This window comes from Callorhinus ursinus, unplaced genomic scaffold (assembly GCF_003265705.2).
Source record: "Callorhinus ursinus isolate GAN/ISIS: 27379988/994484 unplaced genomic scaffold, GSC_fseal_2.0 scaffold6, whole genome shotgun sequence".
NCBI lineage: Eukaryota > Metazoa > Chordata > Mammalia > Carnivora > Otariidae > Callorhinus > Callorhinus ursinus.
The window spans coordinates 1303344-1316951 of record NW_027397068.1 but is presented as its reverse complement, the minus strand read 5'-3'; the positions used below and the strand labels follow the sequence as shown (position 1 = coordinate 1316951).

The 13608-nt window shown below is 36.3% G+C and overlaps 1 pseudogene; it reads left to right on the top strand.

Moving 5' to 3' along the window:
• The first annotated feature begins 9297 nt into the window (after positions 1-9297).
• Positions 9298-10818, top strand: LOC112813681 (kynurenine/alpha-aminoadipate aminotransferase, mitochondrial pseudogene; annotated as a pseudogene).
• Positions 10819-13608: the final 2790 nt, after the last annotated feature.

The following is a 13608-nucleotide window of genomic DNA, read 5'->3' as shown; positions in this document are numbered from 1 at the left end:
AGCTGAGAACTCGGGGCCCCGCTCCTCAGTGTGTCCCCAGAGAAAAGCAGTCACTCCCGTGTCCCCGGTCTCCGGCCACACTCCGTGCTCACCCGGCCTGTGATCGAGCGTTGCTATCTCTGGCACCCGACCCCGCACGGAGTCTCCAAACCCAGCAGATCCCTGCAGTGCGTTCCCGCACCGCTCCTCCCCGGGAAGGAAGGGGAGTCTCCCTGGATCTCCTGCTTGTTGGGTCCCTGCTGGGGGAGCCGTGCCCCGACTGGGCCGCAGATCACAGTTTATGGCAACCCCGTCAGCTCATAGTCTTATGAGTGCCTCTCTTTATGTGACTGTTTTCTTTTGCTGCTTTAAGATTTTTCTCTTTAACTTTACTATTTTAAGTATAATACGTATTGGTGCGTATATTTTGCATCATTTTGTTTGGGACTTGTGCTTCCTGGACCTGCATGTGTTTCTTTACCCAGCTTAGGAAATTTTCAGCTATTATTTATTCAAATAAATTTTTTGCCTCTTTCTTTCTTCTCCTTCTGAGACCCCTATAATGTGAATGTTAGAACATGTGAAAATATCTCAGAGGTCTCTTAACCTGTCTTTTAAAAAAATGCTTTTTACTTTTTGCTCCTCACTGATCCATTCTTCTGCATTCTTTAATCTGCTGTTGATTTCCTCTAGTGTATTTTCATTTAGTTATTGTATTCTTCAACTCTCATTTGTTCTTTTTTATATTTTCTATCTTTTGTTGAAGTTCTGAGCTCATCCACTCTTCTCTCAACTCTAGCAATATCTTTATGACAATTACTTTGAACTCTTTATCAGGCAGATTGGGTATCTCCATTTCATTTAGTTCTTTTTCTGAGGCTTGTCTTATTATTTCATTTGTAACATATTCCACTGTTTCCTCATTTTGTTTGACTTTCTGTATTTTATTCTATGCATTAGGTAGAGTAACTTCCTCTCCAGTCTTGAAGGAGTGGCCTTGTGTCAGAATATCCCCACTGTTGACTGCATGTGTTTCGGTGGCTTTGGCTGTTTGGCTGAAGCTGGAGTAGGTGCAGGCCAGGAATTCCAGGGTATTTTGCTGTGTGGTCACCTTGATGGGCTGGCTGGAGCTTCACTGGCTTTGGCCAGATGTTCCTGGACATTCTGTGCCAGAGCTGCTCTGGTGAGATAGCTGAAATTGGAGTCCATGTGGGCCAGGGGGTTTCCAAGATGCCCTGGCCAGGGCTACACTATGAGATGGCTGGAGCTGGAGTGGACACAGCCAGTGTGCTTTGTGCAGGGAGTGTCTTGGTAGGATGGCTGGGGATTTCCCAGTGAATGCCATTCTAGGTCTGCCTAGATGGGATGGATGGAATTAGAGCAGGTGCAGGCAGGGGGCCCCTTGTGGCTGGAGCTGTTGTGGGCTGGGGGCCCAAAGCTCACTGCAGTGGCTCTAGCAGGTTGACTAGAGCACCTAGACCTTGCTCCTGTCTGCACTATCAAGGTGAAGGGAAAATGTAAACAATGGCACTTGCCAGCACCTCTGACCCCAGAGAGAGTTCCAGCAGTTTTTTCCACCATTTGGCAGATGCTCTAGGGTATGTCACCTATAGTAGTTCCCCTTTAAACCAGTGTGTGTGTGTGTGTGTGTGTGTGTGTGTGTGTGTGTGTGTGTGTGTGTGTTGCTTTTGTTTGTTTTTGTTTTTGCTGTGCTTTAGGTTGGGTGAATCTATGTGCTGGCCCTCTAGTGATATCCTTCCCTACTGTAGATGGTACTGTGGGTGCCATGGTTACTGTGTTTCTGTCTCTCCTATCCTTCTGTATGTGGTCCTTCTATCCATGAAACTGACAGGCTGACTTGTTAACTTACAAGTAGAGCGAAACCTAACACATTTTATAAGTTCTTTCCTGTTTTCTGATTTTTCTCAAAGTTCAAAAAGTAGCAAAATTCACTTATTGATACTTTTATCTCTTTTTTTTATTCCCACCAAATAGTGCTCAGGGCAGATGGAGAGGAATATGAAAGGAGAATATAAAAGGGCTCAAGTAATGACAACTTGATTTAAAAAAGACCCACAAGCATAGACTTTATGTGCTTTGGGTGTCTTACTCTATCACATGCTCTTGGAGCATTTGGGACTAACTCACCTGCTAAAAGGATCCACATTCCCCTGAAAAGCTAATCTATCCCACATTCTTTCTCTAATGAGGTCCTGAATATTTCCCCCATAAAGTACAAACTGACAGCATGGATATAGTTAGGTCATAGAAAAACAGGTCTTTAAAAGAGCTATTCTGTTGAAGGATAGCAATTTCCTGGAAACCAGATTAATAAACACCAACTTCTTTTTAGTGGCAGGTGAAACTGATCTTCTTAAACTCTTTCTTTCATAATCCTAGATGTATTAGAAAATGATACTCCTAACAGCAATTGCAATTTTTAGGTTCATATCTATAATAACAAATGTATTCTATGATCACATAAATATTATTTTACTAGTCCTGGAATGTCACTATGATTTTAAAAGTGATAACAATCTTTAAAGATAATACTAAATAAACAAAGATCTGTTTTGCTGTAGGAAACAAATGTTTAAAACATTTAGAAAAATTATATATTAACTTTCATGTTTTTTTAAATTTATACCCAAGACAACTGGTTTATTTAGAATATATTTGTATGGCTTTATTTAACTATTTTAATTAAAGGCCAGTGCTCAAGGTTTCTCCACCCTTTGCACATCCAGGTTATCCTGGACTTGTGAAGCAGTCGATTATGTTTCTGGAGGCTTGATGAAGTATGTGTTAGGTAGAATAATCCTTGCTATTTTTAAAAGCCAACTCCCAGACTACAGTCCCCTAATACAGTAAATGCTTATGTTTCACTTCACTGTGCAGGTGCCTTTGGTTACTGAAGTAGAGAATTCTACTTCATATAGTCATTCAGGGACCTAGGATATTGGAGGTTGTAAGATCATCAACAAATGTCTTCCAAGAAGGAAAGAGAACATACAAGAACTATTTTCACTTCAAAAATACCTTGACCCAAAAGTGTCACATATTACTTCTGCTCACATTCCATCAGCAGGAATTAATTACAAGGCCCTATTGAGATACAAGGATGATTGGCAAGTGTAATCCATGACTGAGTGGTCACTTCTTAAAGATAACTTCAAACTACTGAAGTGGGTCATGAATATTTGGTGGAATAGCTGTCCCTGCTTCATTTACCACTCTTAACAATGATTCTCCAAGCCACCATTAGAGACCTCTCAATATCTTAATACTGTATTCATTTATTCTTATGAAATATTATTAATGAGCCTGAAAATAATTGTGTAGCTATATGGAAACACTGGTTCATTATACTGCAAATAAGGTAATATAAAGTTGCACAGACTACAAATAAGGTAGTATAAACTTGCACAGTGTAAACTTGCATAAACTATGATCAGTATAGTCATAATGGAGCAATCTGCACAAGATATTATGACAATAGTAGCTCATCCTCCCCTCTGTCACAGATGGCTCTAAGTGCAATGAGATGATTTAAAGAAATAAAAAGTGACAATTTTTAAAAAAGTATTTTTTAAAAATCAGAAGTAACCTGTATATTTATTGTAGCTAAATACTATATTCAGCCCATTCAAAAATAATTCAAACTGAAAATATAATTCTCCATATATGCTAAGATCAGTGGGACACATGAGAAATTCTCAGTAAATGTTAGTTATGTAAAGTGAAGTTGTTCATACCGCTTTCATTTATTTGCTCTTCTGTTCCCATGGTGAAAACATTTGATATTTATAAGTAAGTTTAACTTTTCCATTTTAATCAGATTTTCTTTGAGAGCCAGGCCATCTTGTATTTTCACTTCCAGCTTGGTTATTATGTTATCTTTACAGAACTCACATGAGAAAAGGATTGTTTTACCTAAACTAACTTTGAAGAGGTATTTTGTGTTGCTTTTGTGTTTAAACATGGTTAAAGGCTAAGCTATTTCAAGGAAAAAGCTGGGAAGCATATAGCCCCAAATCCCTCCCAGTTGAGAAGCAGACACTATTTCAGTGGGAGAAGTTCATTGGTATTCTATATAAATATTATCACTAAGTGAAATTAGATCTATTATTATACATTTTAAAAATTCTGCAGGTGCTGCTTTTTCCATTTCCATCCACAGGATACTGTCCCTTTGGAAGTAGATTTGTGGCACTCTGAGTGTCATTTCTGTCTATAGAATTCTGTTTTGTCATGCAAATGGCTTACACTAATAGAAAGCAAGGCAGTTCAAAATGAAAAAAAAAAAAAAGCAAAGCAGTTCTTCTATATAGAGAAGATACAGAGAAATAGTACCTTTCTAGGGACATGACGGAGGGAGAGGGAGAGCGAGGAGTGGAAATCATTCTAATTGTGGCAGATCTTAAGAGAGGCAGAGAAGCTTTTACAAAGGAAGAGAAATCTTACTACATGTCAGAATGGTAAGTTTCATTTTTAGGCCAGAATATGCGGAGTATAGAAATAGCACTTACCTTTGTTGGAAAGTTGGAATTGAGAAAGGACACTTCAGGTATATCTAGATTTATCAAGTCAATGCTTATAATTCTTCATCTATTCTTGATGTGATCATTTTGTTGGTTTTAAGAGCTGTGATGTTATTAGTTATCCCAACTCTTTGACCAGAGTCCTTTTAGTAGATAAAATACTGTCTGAAGTCTTTTTCACACTGCTCTTTGTTAATTTATAGTTATGATTCTGGCTGTTTAATCAAACAATTCTGTCAACATATCAAGCATTTAATACATGCAAAAATAAATTTAAAAATTATTAGGTCCGGTCCCTACATATATGTGTCCCATCTTATGAATTAGGCCATTTGGAACTGCATTTTTTTCAGCCATAAAACTTTTTTCAAACTGAAGACTTTAGTTAAACACCAATAAGTGTAAACATGGAAGAAGAGAAGTTAAAGTGGAGAATAGGGGCTACAAAAAATGCTTTCTCAGGTTTTTTTTAAATACACTTTTAATTTTAATAGTTCTAGATTTACAGAAAAGTTATGAAGAGAGTACAGAGAGTTCCTTTATATCCTACACCCAGGTTTCTCTATCATTAACATCTCATATTACTATAGTTAGTAATTTATTACAGCTAATGAACCAATATTATTACATTATTAACTGAAGTCCATACTTCATTCAGATTTTCTTTATTTTTACCAAATATCCTTTTTCTATACCAGGATCCCATTCAGGATACCACATATGTTTATTTGTGATATCTTCTACTTCTTTTTTTAATTTTTTTAAGATTTTATTTATTAGAGAGAGTGAGAGAGAGAGAGCACATGAGAGGGGAGAGGGTCAGAGGGAGAAGCAAACTCCCTGTTGAGCAGGGAGCCCGATGCGGGACTCGATCCTGGTACTCCAGGATCATGACCTGAGCCGAAGGCAGTCGCTTAACCAACTGAGCCACCCGGGCGCCCAACTCCTACTTCTTCTTGGCTGTGCTAGTTTCTTAGTGATGGGTTTTGGGGAGAAAACCCACAGAGTTAAAGCACCATTCTCATAATAACACATTAAGAGTACATCCTATCAATATCATTTATCACTATTGATGTTACCCTTGAGCTCCTGGCTAAAGTAGTATTTGTCATATTTCTCCACTATAATGTTATTCTTTTCTCCCCCTTTTCCAAACTCTACTCTTTGGAAGGAAGTCACTATGTGCAGTTCACACTAAGGAATGGGGAATTGGGTTCTATCTCTGTCAATGAGGAATATTGTATAACTTATTTGGAATTCTTCTGGATGGGAAATTTATCTATTCTCCTGATTTATTTATTCAGTCATTCATTTATGTTAGTATGGACTCATGGATAATTGTTTTACAACTTGGATTATCATCCCGTAGGAGTTATTTTGTTCAATTTGTTCTAGCTTTGGCTTTTGAGAGGTCTTTCAGTTGACTCCTGTATCCCTTTGACACAGCATCATTATGGATTTTTTGGTTTGTGGTTGGTTTCTGTTTTTTAGAGGGTTTTTTTTTTAGCATTACAAGATGTTCCAAGTGCATCTTCTTAAAAAAGTTTTTATTTAAATTCTAGTTAGTTAATATACAGTGTAATATTAGCTTCAAGTGTGCAATATAGTGATTCAACACTTCCATATATCACCTGGTTCTCATCACAAGTGTATTCCTTAATCCCCATCACCTATTAACGCATCCCCCCACCTATGAGATATCACTTCACACCTGTCAGAATGGCTAAAATCAACAACCAAGAAACAGGTGTTGATGAGGATGTGGAGAAAGGGGAACCCTCCTACACTGTTGGTAGGAACGCAAACTGGAGCAGCCACTCTGGAAAACAGTAAGGAGGTTCCTCAAAAAGTTAAAAGTAGGACTACCCTACAATCCAGCAATTGCATTACTAGGCATTTACCCAAAGAATACAAAAATACTGAATCAAAGGGATACATGTACCCTGATATTTATAGCATTATTATCCAAGTGCATCTTGTATATCCTCTGACACAGCCTTCTAGGTGGTCATTTCTCTAAGGAACCCTACTTCCTTTTATTGGAGAATTGTATTAGAATCCAAGATCTGTGCCTTATTTGTACTAATTGCTACCCGAGTGTTAACCCTACTAGGCCCTCGTAGCTGACAGGACAAACTTTGTATGTGTATACACGTACATATGTATATTTATAATACTTATACATACACATATCTATAAATATTTATATTAAGCTACACATGAGTTCATACTGATGTCATTAACTGTAAACTTTTACCACATCAGCCATTCTAGACTTCTCCCCCTACTTGTCTATAACTTCCTACTCCAACACTGAGAAACCTGGCTCCTAACATCTGCCATCCTTTACAGTCTCTTGGTTACTATAGCTTCATAAGTCTTGAAATCAAATAATATGAGTCCTCCATCGTTATTATTCTTCAGTATTTTATTGCACTTCTATATCCTTTGCCTTTCCATATAAATTTTAGACAATATGTTGATATTTATGAAATAGCTTGTTCAGATTTTTTTAAAAGATTTTACTTATTTTCGAGTGAGAGAGAGAGAGAGAGAGTGAGCGAGAGGGAGAGAGAGAGAGGGCGTGATAGTGCGCACAAGCCCGGAAAGAGGCAGAGGGAGGGAGAAGCAGACTCCCCACTGAACAGGGAGCCCGATGCGGGACTCTATCCCAGGACCTCCTGAGATCATGGCCTGAGCTGAAGGGAGACGCTTAACTGACTGTTGCTCAGATTTTGATAGTGATTATGTTGAATAAACAGATCAATTTGAGAAGGATTGTCAATGTAAGAATATTGAGTCTTTCATTACTGATACATGGACTATCTCCATTTATTTAAATCTTTTATTTCTTCCATCAGTGTTTTGTAGATTTTGGCATACAGTTTTATACATGTTGTTAAATTTATACCTAAGCATTTCCCTTTTTTGTGCTCTCGTAAATAGTACTTTTTGAATTTTAATTTCAGTTATTCATTACTGGTATATAGAAAAGAAACTGCATTTTATATATTGATGTTGTAGAATGTGATATTGCTATACATGCTTATTAGTTCCAGGAGTGTTTTTTACAGATTCTTTGGGGATTTTTATACACTTATGTCATCTACCAATAAAAACAGTTTTCTCTTTCTTTGTAGTCTAATTTTCTCTTCTTTTCTTGTTTTATTGTACTAGGTAGGGCTTTTAGTATGAGATGGTAAGCTGATCTCTTTTTCTCAAACTTAGTGTGGAAGCTCCAGTTTTTTTTCTTTTTTCTTTTTTTCGTCTTTATGATATTAAATGTAGGGGGTTTTTTGTAGATATTCTTTATCAAGTTGAGAAAGTTCCCATCTGTTCCAGAGTATTGAGAGTTTTTTTTATCATGAGTGGGTGAAATGCTTTTCAGCACCTTTCTTCTTTTTCATCTTTGCCTGCTCATGAGGTGGGTTACACTAGTAGATTTACAAATGTTAAGCCAGCTTTAGATGTCTGCAATTTTTATCACATGTTCCTGGTGTGTAATTCTTTTTACATATTGGTGGATTCTCTTTGCTGATGTTTTGTTGAAGCTTTTTGCATCTGTGTTCATAAGAGATATTTTTCTGTTGTTTTCTTTCCTCATAATGCCATCTGTTTTACATATTAAAGTAATTCTGGCTTCAGAGAATAAATTAAAACATAGTCTCTCTACTTGTATTTTCTGGAAAAGATTATAGAGAATAGGTACATGGTTTCCTTAAATATTTGGTGGAACTCAACAGTGAAAACACCTGAGCCTGGTAGTTACTTTTTAAAAGGTTTTAAAATACTGATTCAGTGTTTCTTTTTGCATGAATTTTGGTAGTTTGTGTTTTTCAAAGAATTTGTTTATTTTACTGACATGATCAAATTTGCAAGAGTAAAGTCTTTTGTAGTGTTTTCTTATCAGTAATGTTGATCTCTTTTCTGTTTCTGATATTGGTAATTTGTGTCTTCTCTCATTTTTTCTTGATTGACTTACTTAGAAGTTCATTAATTTTGTTAATGTTTTCAAAGAACTGAAGTTTTAAAACCATCTTCTCTGTTGGTTTCTTGCTTTCAATTTCATTGATTTCTATTCCAATTTGTATTACTTAAATTGCTCTTATTTCTCTAATTTCCTAAAGTGAAATCTTATGTTTTTGATTTTAGATCTTTCTTATTTTCAAATATAAGTATTTAATGTTATAAACTGCCCTCTATGTCCTGCTCTTGCATCATCCCACCAGTTTTGATGATGTGTTTTAATTTTAATTTAGTTCAAAATATTTTAAAATTTCGTTGGGGACTTCTTTGAGTCATCAGTTATTTAGAAGTGTGTTAAGTGTGTTATTTAATTTCCAAATATCTGGTATTTTCTAGCTCTCTAATTTATTTCTAGTTTAATTCCATTGTGGTCAGGAAATATACTTTGTATGACTTCTTTTAAGTTTATTAAGTTGTGTTTTATGGCCTAACATGTGTATTTTGGTAAATGTTGCATGTAATCTTGAGAAAAATGTAAACTCCACTTTGAATGAAGTCTTCTATAAAGATCAATTAGATCAAGTTGATTGGTAGTGCTATTTAGGTCATCTATATTCTTACTGATTTTCTGCCTGCTTGATCTATCAAATAGTGAAAGGGGTGTTGAAGTTTTCAATTAAGAATGGATTTATTTCGAGTAGCCCCTTGGCGAGGTCTCAGGCGGGCACCCAGGCCAACCCAACCTCTTTCTTGCAGCGACGACCAGTTGCGAGTTTTCAACTACTGAAGAAGGTGCTTGGGTATCAGAGACATGAATTACGCACGGTTCCTCCCTGCCACGAGCGAAGCGAGAAAGCCTTCTACCATCCAAGTCGTGACTGAGACTTGGAGCAGGGCACGAAATCAGTCATCTCCTTGGCTCCTGGATCACCAAAACCCAATACATTCCCTTTTTCGACTGCTGTTATCACCATAAAAAATGGAAAGCCCATCCACTTTTATGAAGAGATGATGAAGAGAGCACTTCAGTATCCTCAAAGTGCCGGAATCCCAGAGCTGTTGTCCTAGCTAAAACAGTTACAGTTAAAATTGCATAATCCTCCCACCATCAATTATCCAACCAGCCAAGGACAGATGGACATATGCATAACATCTGGCAGCCAAGAAGGTCTTTGCAAGGTGTTTGAAATGATCGTTAATCCTGGAGATAATGTCCTCCTAAATGAACCTATTTATTCAGGAACACTTCAAGCTCTGAAGCCACTGGGCTGCAACATCATTAATGTTGCCAGTGATGAATATGGGGTTATTCCGGACTCCCTCAAAGAAGTACTTTCCAAATGGAAACCAGAAAACTCAACCCCAAGAAAAACACCCCCAAGTTTCTTTACACTGTCCCAAATGGCAAGAACCCTACTGGAAACTCATTAACAAGTAACCACAAGAAGGAAATCTATGAGCTCACAAGAAAATATGATTTCTTCATCATAGAAGATGATCCTTACTATTTTCTCCAGTTCAGCAAGTCCTAGGCACCAACATTTCTTTCCATGGACATTGATGGGTGTGTCATCAGAGCTGACTCTTTCTCAAAACTCCTCTCCTCTGGGTTGAGAATAGGGTTTTTAACTGGTCCGAAAACCTTGATAGAGAGAGTTGTCTTACACACACAAGTTTCAACCGTGCACCCCAGCACTTTTACCCAGCTTCTGATATCACAGCTTCTACACCAATGGGGAGAAGAGGGTTTCCTGGCTCATGTAGAGAGGGTTACTGATTTCTATAGGAACCAGAAGGATGCATTACTGGCAGCTGCAGACAAATGGCTAAGTGGTTTGGCAGAATGGCATGTTTCTACTGCTGGAATGTTTTTATGGGTTAAAATTAAGGGCATTTCTGATGTAAAACAACTGACTGAAGAAAAAGCCATTAAGAAAGGGATATTAATGCTTCCAGAAATGTCTTCTACATTGATAGCTCAGCTCCTAGCCCTTACTTTAGAGCGTCATTCTCTTCAGCTTCTCCAGAACAGATGGATATGGCCTTCCAGAGATTAGCCCAGCTTATTAGAGAATCTGTATGAAGAAATCAAACTCTTTATGAAGAAATCAAAATCTTCCAGGGGTTTTTCACATAAATTATTTTAGCTTTTAGCAGGAAGAAATGATCATTGGCATTAGACTTACAGATTGGATTTCAACAAGCATGTCATATCTGCAGTAATTTAACTAGACAACTTTTAAAGTTCCCTTAAATCCAGCAGATTGACAAAATATATTTATAATTCACTTATACCTTTTGATAAATTTTCACCCTGCAAAAATTATTTTTATCCTGGATTTTATTGTGAAGAACTCCAGTTGCTTTATGGTTTCCCATAAATTTTCCTTGAAGCTAACATTTTACAATAAATTATTTTGAAAATGTAAGAAAATAAATTAAATTCAAAATGGCATATAATGTGAACTTTTTCTATTTTTAGGAAAATTTAATGAAAACTTATTGCAAAAATTGTTAGAATTTGACTACCATAAGTGATTTTCAGTAAGAGTACCACAGACATTGTGTTGTACCATAGAAATCCCTTTAAAATAAAATTCTGAAACTAAAAAAAAAGAATGGATTTATTTCTCCATTCAGTTATCAGTTTTGCCTTGTGTATTTTTTTTCTTTTTGAAATTGAGATATAATTGACATACAACACTGTATAAGTTTAGGCTGTAGAGCATAATGATTTCTCTTCCGTATATTGTGAAATGATTACGACAAGAAGTTTAGTACCACAACAAGTAAATGATTAACAATAAGTTTAGTTAACATTTGTTACTATATTTATATGCACACGCACACACACACACACACACACGCATACATACACATATGTATGTATTTTTTTCCCTTGTGATGACAACCAAAGATTTACTCTTTATTTTTATGGAAGTACAGTTGACCACATGTTACATTAGTTTCAAGTGTAAAACATAGTGATTCCACAAGACTATTTATTATGCTATGCTTACAAGTGTAGCTACCATCTGTCACCACACAACATTATCACAGCACCATTGACTATATTCCTTATGGTGCACCATTTATCTCTGTGAATTATTTATTCCATAACTGGAAGCCTGTATCCCCCACTCCCCTTCACCCATTTTTATCCATCCCTCCACTCCCCTTTCCTCTGGCAACCCTCAGTTTTTTTCTTCACATTTATGGGTCTGTTTCTGCTTTGTGTCTTTGTTTTTTGTTTTAGATTCCACATAAAAGTGAAATCATATGATATTGGTCATGCTCTGTCTGATTTATTTTACTTAGCATAATATCCTCTAGATCTATCCATGTTGTCACAAATGGCAACATGTCATTCATTTTTATGGCTGAGTAATATTCCATTTTGTGTGTATACACCCTCATGCACACACATACTCTACATCTTCTTTATGCATCATTCATCTATCAATGGACACTTGGTTTGCTTTCCTATCTTGACCATTATAAATAATGCTGCAATAAACATAGGGATGCATATACTTGTTTCAGTACTTTCATTTTCTTTGGGTAAATACCCAGTACTGGAATCACTGTATCATATGGTATTTCTATTTTTAATTTTTTGAGGAAGCTCTATGATGTTTTCCACAGTGGCTGTACCAAGTTACATTTCTACCACAAGTGTCCAAGGGTTCCTTTTCTTCTACAGTCTCACAAACACTTGTTATTCCTTGTCTTTTTGAGTCTAGCCATCCTGACAGGTATAAGATAACTTCTCCTTGTGGGTTTGATTTGCATCTGCCTGACGATTAGTGATATTGAGCATCTTTTCATGTGTCTGTTGGCCACCTATATGTCTTCCTTCGAGAAATGTCTGTTCAGGTCCTCTACTCATTTTTTAATCAGATTTTTTTTTTTTGGTGTTGAAGTGTTTAAATTCTTTAATATTTTAGATGTTAAACCCTTATCAAATATATTATTTGCAAATATCTTCTCCCATTAAGTAGGTTGCCTTTTCATTTTGTTGATGTTTCCTTTTGCTGTGCAAAAGCTTTTATTTTGATATAATCACAATAGTTTTTTTTGCCTTTGTTTCATTTGCCTGAGGAGACATATTTAGAAAAATGTTCCTAGGGTCTATGTCAAAGACATTATTGCCTATGTTTTCTTCTAGGAGTTTTATGGTTTCAGGCCTCACATTTAAGTCTTTAGTCCATTTTGAATTTTTTTTGTATATAACAAAATAAAGTGATCCAATTTTATTCTTTTGCGTGTAGCTGTCCAATTTTACCAGCACCATATAATGGAGAAACTGTCTTTTCCCCATTGTATATTCTTGCCTCCTTGTCATAAATTAATTAATCATACAAGTGTGGGTTTATTTCTGGACTCTCTATTCTGTTCCATTGATCTATTTGTGCGAGTACCATACTGTTTTTATTACTGTAGCTTTGCAGTGTATCTTGATATCTAATATTGTGATACCTCCGGCTTTGTTTTCCTTTCTCATGATTGCTTTGGCTATTTGGCATTTTTTTTGTGGTTTGATAGAAATTTTTGAATTCTGTGTTCTCATTCCGAGAAAAATGCTGTTGGTATTTTGATAGGGATTGCATTAAATCTATAGATTGTGTTGGGTAGTATGGACATTTTAATAATATTTGTTCTCCCAATCCATGGGCATGGAATATCTTTCCATTTCTTTGTGTCATCTTCAGTTTCTTTCATCAGTGTTTTATAGTTTTCAGAGTACAGGTCTTTCACCTCCTTGGTTAAGTTTATTCCTAATTATTTTATTCTTTTTGGTGCAATTATAAATTATTTTCTTGGGGCACCTGGGTGGCTCAGTTGATTGAGCCTCCAACTCTTGATTTCAGCTTGGATCGTGATCTCAGGGTCATGAGATAGAGTCTCACATCGGGCTCCATGCAGGGTGTGGAGCTTGCTTGTGATTCTCTCTTCCCCTCCTTCTCTCCCTCCTTCCACTGTGCTCTCTCTCTAAAACATAAGTAAGTAAATAAATAGTTTTCTTAATTTTTTTCTTTCTGCTACTTCATTATTAGTGTATGCAACCAATTTCTGTATAAATTTTGTATCCTACAACTTTACTGAATTCATTTATTACTTC